General features: G+C 51.2%; 1 long non-coding RNA gene across 3 annotated transcripts; it reads right to left on the minus strand.

Moving 5' to 3' along the window:
* Positions 1–21: 21 nt before the first annotated feature.
* LOC132014849 (uncharacterized) lies at positions 22–5013 on the minus strand. 3 transcript variants are annotated; one of them, XR_009403469.1, is made up of 5 exons: positions 4923–4972; positions 2979–3377; positions 2803–2874; positions 1099–1317; positions 22–407 (listed from the first exon to the last, which is right to left on the minus strand). It is a non-coding gene; the product is annotated as an uncharacterized LOC132014849 (long non-coding RNA). The 3 variants fall into 3 exon arrangements; XR_009403470.1 differs by having other exon boundaries at positions 1099–1453; XR_009403468.1 differs by having other exon boundaries at positions 1099–1453; positions 2803–3377; positions 4923–5013.
* Positions 5014–5956: the final 943 nt, after the last annotated feature.

Below are 5956 nucleotides of genomic sequence, written 5' to 3' on the forward strand. Positions count from 1 at the left end.
CTCCCAAACCCCCTCCCCCCGGCAACCCTCAGTTTGTTTTGTGAGATTAAGAGTCACTTATGGTTTGGAACTACTGGGATTTCATCAAGATCAAAAGCTTTTGCACAGCAAAGGAAACAGTTAACAAAATCAAAAGACAACTGACAGAATGGGAGAAGATATTTGCAAACGACATATCAGATAAAGGACTAGTGTCCAGAAAATATAAAGAACTTAGCAAACTCAACACCCAAAGAACAAATAATCCAATCAAGAAATGGGCAGAGGACATGAACAGACATTTATGCAAAGAAGACATCCAGAAGGGTCACGCTTCTGAGCGAGGGAGCTGCTTTCCCGCGTGACCTCAGGAATCAGGCCTTTCACAAATGGCACTAGACCCTTCCTCCAAGGAATCACACAATTTCCTGAAAAGAAATAACATGCTCAAAGTAATTACTGTGTTTCTAAATATTCCCAGAAACTGTCTTAAGTGAGTTATAAATATTATTTTTAATCTTCGTAACAACCCTAAGAGATAAGTCTCACTATTACCCTCAGTGTACAGATGAGGAAAGCCAAGAACAGAGAAATTAAATAATTTCCCCAAGGTCACACAGCCAATGAGTAACCAAGACTCAAACCCACACAGACTGGCCACAGTCTGCTCCTAACTACTGTCTACTTGACCTTTCCAGTGATTTCTGCTACTTACTTCAACCAATCTGATTAAGTTACTGCACACAGAGAAGATGCTTTGATTTTGTTTTTATTACTCAAGAGGGGGAAAAAAAGAAACGTATTATTTTCAGGCATCAGCCAGAGCTTAGAAAATACGCCATCTGTTTGTGCCTCAGTCCAGTCAGGAAATAACAAAAAGAAATTCAAAAGATGGGGGAAACACTTAAAATGTTTGATTGCCAAGAATTCTACATGGCTTAAGAAAGCCTCCAGCTAAAAAAATAATCTTTGTATCTAATCTTCAATTACAAAGGAATAAATTAATTCCCCCCAGACCGCAGTAAAACTTGAAAGTATTCCCACTTGTCCCATTATTTTTCAATCTGTTCAAAGAAAAACAACCAAAGACCTACAAGGAAATAATTTCAAGGGTCTTACTGTTGTGGATCCAACCACATTAGAAGATCGATGCTTCTTCCGTGCACGTATTTCAGAAAGGCATACTCTACCACAGCCTTGCTCACTCAGCACAGGGGAGAGGGTCGCTAGATACCAGATGTCCAGTCAGGAATCACGCAGAATGGGACGGAATAAACTTCTGGAGCCCACGGCACAAGGCTATGCTCTGGTCCTTCTTGGAAGTCACACACAGGCGTTCTAAGGATCGATCCATCCAGGAGCACGACACGGGGAGCCATGGGGCCAGGAATGGGAGGGCCACACATTGCAAGAAAAACGGGTTGAGAGGAATGGCAGGCAGGACTCAAGCATCCTTATGCCATGTGCAAAGTGTCTATAAAAAGCGGATGAGAACAGGTGGTGAGGACAGCTTCCCTCATTCATTAGAAATCCTATCTGTTCCTGTGCATTACGTTCCAGGGACAGAGCCAGGGGATGGTTCAACCAAGCAAGCCAGTGGCAGAGATAAAGTCAATCATTTAGACAAATCCGTTTTCCCAAAAGACCAGAGTACAAGGCAAGACGGGCAGCACCAGGGAGCAAGGCGGAGGGAACTGTTCATGTTTGGCTGTTATTTGTCATGTTTTAAGTTAATGTCCCGACTTGCTCTTCCTGCCAGATGGTCCCTCCAGACAGAAGCGCGTCTTGAGCTGACCCAAGCCTACACAGAGTAGACACCCTCTCAGCTCAAGATGGTGGACGGGGCAGTGGACGGATGGAGAAATGCATCTGCAAACCAAGGACTGAAGGAAACTGGCCAAGCAAGTAAGACCGGACGCGGCCCCTGCACGTCAGGGTCAGGGTAGACCCCGCAGCCCACTTGCTGCCCAGCACCAGGCAGTTCTGGAGGCCCAGGGTTTCTCAGCGTTAACAAGGAAACAGTGACGACATCGGATTGCGATGAGGAGTAAAGGCAATGATGTATCTTCAATGTTTCCAGAGGGTTTGACTCAAGGGAAAAGCTGGTAGTGGTTATGGTGGCTCCAGGAGTCGTGGCGGGCGTCGGGAGGAGATGGTGGGGGGTGTGGGGTAGCGGTCAGGACCACAGCCGTAGAAGTCATGGCGGCAGTGGTCATGGGAATGGTACAGTGGTCCTAATGGTGGTGGCAGTAATGACAATCATAGCAGCAACGGTAGTGGTGGTAGCAATGGTGGCCGTGGGAGTGGCGGTCATGGTCGTCATGGCTATAGGACTGGCGGGAACTACAGGGGTTTAGCAGTGGGAGGAGCAGGGGAAGGGGAGTAACTTCCCCGGGACTCTCCCATCACCCCGACAAGGGGCAGGTGCGCCCTTCAGCCGAGGCCAGCCCCCAGGTTGGTGGAAAGTGTGCAGAAGAGGGAAGAAGCTGTGCTACTCGGAAGCCATAGAGACAACCGCCCCAGCCCCCCCCCCCCACCACTGTGACTGAGGAAAAGAGCAAGGACCTACACGTACAAAAGCTATTTCAATCCTGTTTGAATTTTTTTTAACTGTATTTTCAGATCAGCTTTCTACCCCTTTCTGTCTAGTCTCCATCTCTACAAATGCGGGGAGGGGGATGGAATCTTGTTCCCAACCCGTGGAAGCAGAGAACCCACCCCGACCCCAGTGCAGGTGAAGATGCAGAGAAGCGGGTGGTCTGCTGCACCACGCGCGGCCTGGACCACAGCGGGGCCGCTGCTTGCGAAACCGAACACGCTTACCGTGGAGCCCAAAGCACACCGTCACCGGCGTTCACCTGCACACGTACACAAATGTCCATAGCAGTTTTATCCCTAACAGCAAAAGACAGAAATGCCTTTCAATGCCTGAACTTCAGGTTCACAAACCTGGGTCACCCGCGCAGTGAAACAGCCCTCAGCCATGGAAAGCAGCAGACCTGCTTGCACAACGGCCGGGACACGTCTCCAGGGTTTGGTGGGAAAGCCCGTCTCTGTAGGTCACAGACGGCAGGTTCCACTCAGACAACATCGTCAAAAGGACACAAGTGCAAAGACAAAGAACAGATCGCTGGTTGCCAGGGCACAGGGGTGGGGGGTGCACGTAAGAGGATACACTGGGCTGTCCTTCGTATTGACGGAATATTGATTTTGGCAGAAGTTACGTGAATCTCTGCACGGGGTAAAAATGCACAGGTCTGTACACAAGGACAAACACGAATGAGGGGATGAAAAGTTACTGAATTCTTCGAGCTGATGCAACGTGGTCTGGACTCTGGCCCCGGTTCACTAACAAACATCACTGAGCAGGAAAGCCGGGCGCTTCCTGTGTGCAGAGACTGGGGAGAAAAATGGAGAAAAACCGAGGCTTAATTTCAAGTCCCAGTAGGAATATTTTTTGAAGCAAAAAGGGTATGCATTTAATGGGACGCTAAGAGGCTATTACACACAGAGAGGGAAAAGGTTATCTTAAATAGGTCACGTATAGATGACACCACGAAGGGCCACTGAAACCGAAAAAACATAGTGATTTCGTCGGAGAGCCTCGTAAGTGCCTCTGCTGAGTTGAATCTTTGGCTTCAGCTCCAGATCAAAGCCAGAATGATCCAACGCTTCCCGTCTTGAGCAGGATCGCTCACAGCACCTCCCCGACCGGCCGGGCGGAGCAAGCCCCGGGCTCCCATCACACTCCGCACCGATCCTCTCCCTGGACACAGGGAGGAAGCCAGGAAGGGCCAAATTCAGTAGCTCGCAGAGGAAATGCAATGACACCAAACGTAGGGTTGGTGGGGAAAAGCCTGCACAACCAGCACCAAGCTGCCAGGAGGTAGTGATGAAGCCACCAGCTCCAAAAGGGATCTCTGTCCCCAGCTATAATTTGGTCACATAGTGGCCATTGTCCTTTTGGATTCATTATTAACCAGAACAGTTGCATGTCCTGTAGCTGGCAGGTACTTTTTCCAGGACAGCAGGGATAATCCCAACTACTTTTGAATTTTCACGCCCCAATCTATAGAGAATGAGACAGACACACACACACACACACACACACACACAAAAGAACTCAAAGGAGCCACGAAAATATTGGGGCTATACAGACTCTCCTTCCGTCTCTCTGTTTCTGCTTCCTGTCTTCCCTCAGGCCATGCCAAGGTCAAAGTCAAAATTGCACTGAAGCGAATCAGGCCAGGAAAATTGTATTCAGGACGATTGCCACAGGGGAGAGAGGTCAGAACTCCGTCCGAGCTCCCCTCGGCTGGAGCAAAGGGCAGGGGCGTTTTAGGAGCTGGAGCAGGGGATGTCTCGTCTGTCCGAGCTCCAACTGCCCTGATCCAAAAGGATAGTAAACCTCATCTTCAGGACAGCAGGCAGTTCTACAACGTGGAGCAAGGGGCCCACAGACATCAGGCTCAGCGCTCCCGTGGAAACAAAAGGCGGGGTGCCACCCTCCCAGAGGCTTACACTTCAAAGAGGGGGCTCCAGGTCCCTGAGAAAGACAGACCTGGGCTGTCAATCTAGCACAAGTCTCTGCAAAGACGTGCCTCTCGAGTGAGCAGAGAAATAGTCCCCACGTGTCTAAGTGAATGGTCTATGAAAGGGAAGGCAGGGCCAGCGACCAGGGAGAAAGCTGTCTGAAATGCAGTGTCTCTCGTGCTTTCCTAATAGGACCAGAGAACCTGTGGGCCTCACCCCACCCCAGGAGGGTGGGGCGGGGGCGGGCAGAGAGGGGCCCGGCGACCGCACCGCACCCTAAGCTGTGCCATCTGGCGCAGGTCAGCCAGCCTTGCGCTCTCTCTGCCCAGCTCGCACCTGCCAGCCCAGCCGGTCTAACGGAAAGGGCTTGGGAGCCGGTGCTTTCCCCCCAGGGCCTCCCATCGCCTCACCCCTTCTCACGAGGACTCCTCAGGCATCCCAGAGCTCGCCAGCAGAGAGGTGAGAGGGAAGCCTCCATCGCGAGGCACCACTCCCCATGAGTTACAGCACCATGGGGTGTCGCTCCCCTCTCCCATTTGTGCAGAAATGAGAGCATCCCCAGGGCGGAAGCCAGGGCGGAGCTGACATTTCGGGAGAGCCCAAAACCTATGACCCAGTCCTTGGCCGTGACCATGGCTGGACCCCGAGGCCCAGCCTGTGGGAGGAGAGGTCACCCACAGAGGGTGTCTCCCTCAGCTGGGATTGATAAACTCGGCAGACAATCCTTCACACTGTAGGGACCCGAGAGACATGGCGCTAAAGCTGCATGTGGCAAAGCAAACAGGAGGCCGGGGAGATGCAGGGAGCTCCAGGGGCGGCGGGCGGTGCAGGAGGGAAAGCTCCTGGACCCTCCCTCTGGGTCCTGCTGGGGCAAGACTGTTGCCACTGATCCCCTGGGACAGTCTGTCGTATCCCCACTGTGCAGAGGGAGGACCCCCATGGGACAGGCCGGCGGGCTGTCTGTGTACACACAGAGCCTGGAGATCTAAGACATGTTGGGAAAAGGGAAATTAGATTTGCCTAGAAGGTGGTCTAGTGTGGAGGAGAGGGAATGAACACACACACACACACACACACACACACACCCCACGTAAGAGATGGTCTTTGCTCATCAGCTAACACAGACTGAGCCGAGGACTAATACTTAGCCGAGAACAGTGGATTAAATATGAGAACACCATTGACGCTACCCGTAAGAGAGGTCACAATGCTTCACAAGTCAGCCCAACAGTGGCCTCTCGGTGTGTGATCCGAGAAGGGGAAATTGCTAGGACAAGCATTTTTTTTCTGTTAATTCTTCTACAGGAAATAACTGAGAACACGTCGAGCTCTCCCTCTAAAACATTCATTTCAGGCACGTGCTTCTTGGTAAGATACCCCGGCCTGCAGCAAAGCAATTATTTATTTTACCATTTGCATTTAAACCAAATGGTATTAAAATTGC

The sequence above is a fragment of the Mustela nigripes genome, chromosome 4, assembly GCF_022355385.1.
Source record: "Mustela nigripes isolate SB6536 chromosome 4, MUSNIG.SB6536, whole genome shotgun sequence".
NCBI classification, from domain to species: domain Eukaryota; kingdom Metazoa; phylum Chordata; class Mammalia; order Carnivora; family Mustelidae; genus Mustela; species Mustela nigripes.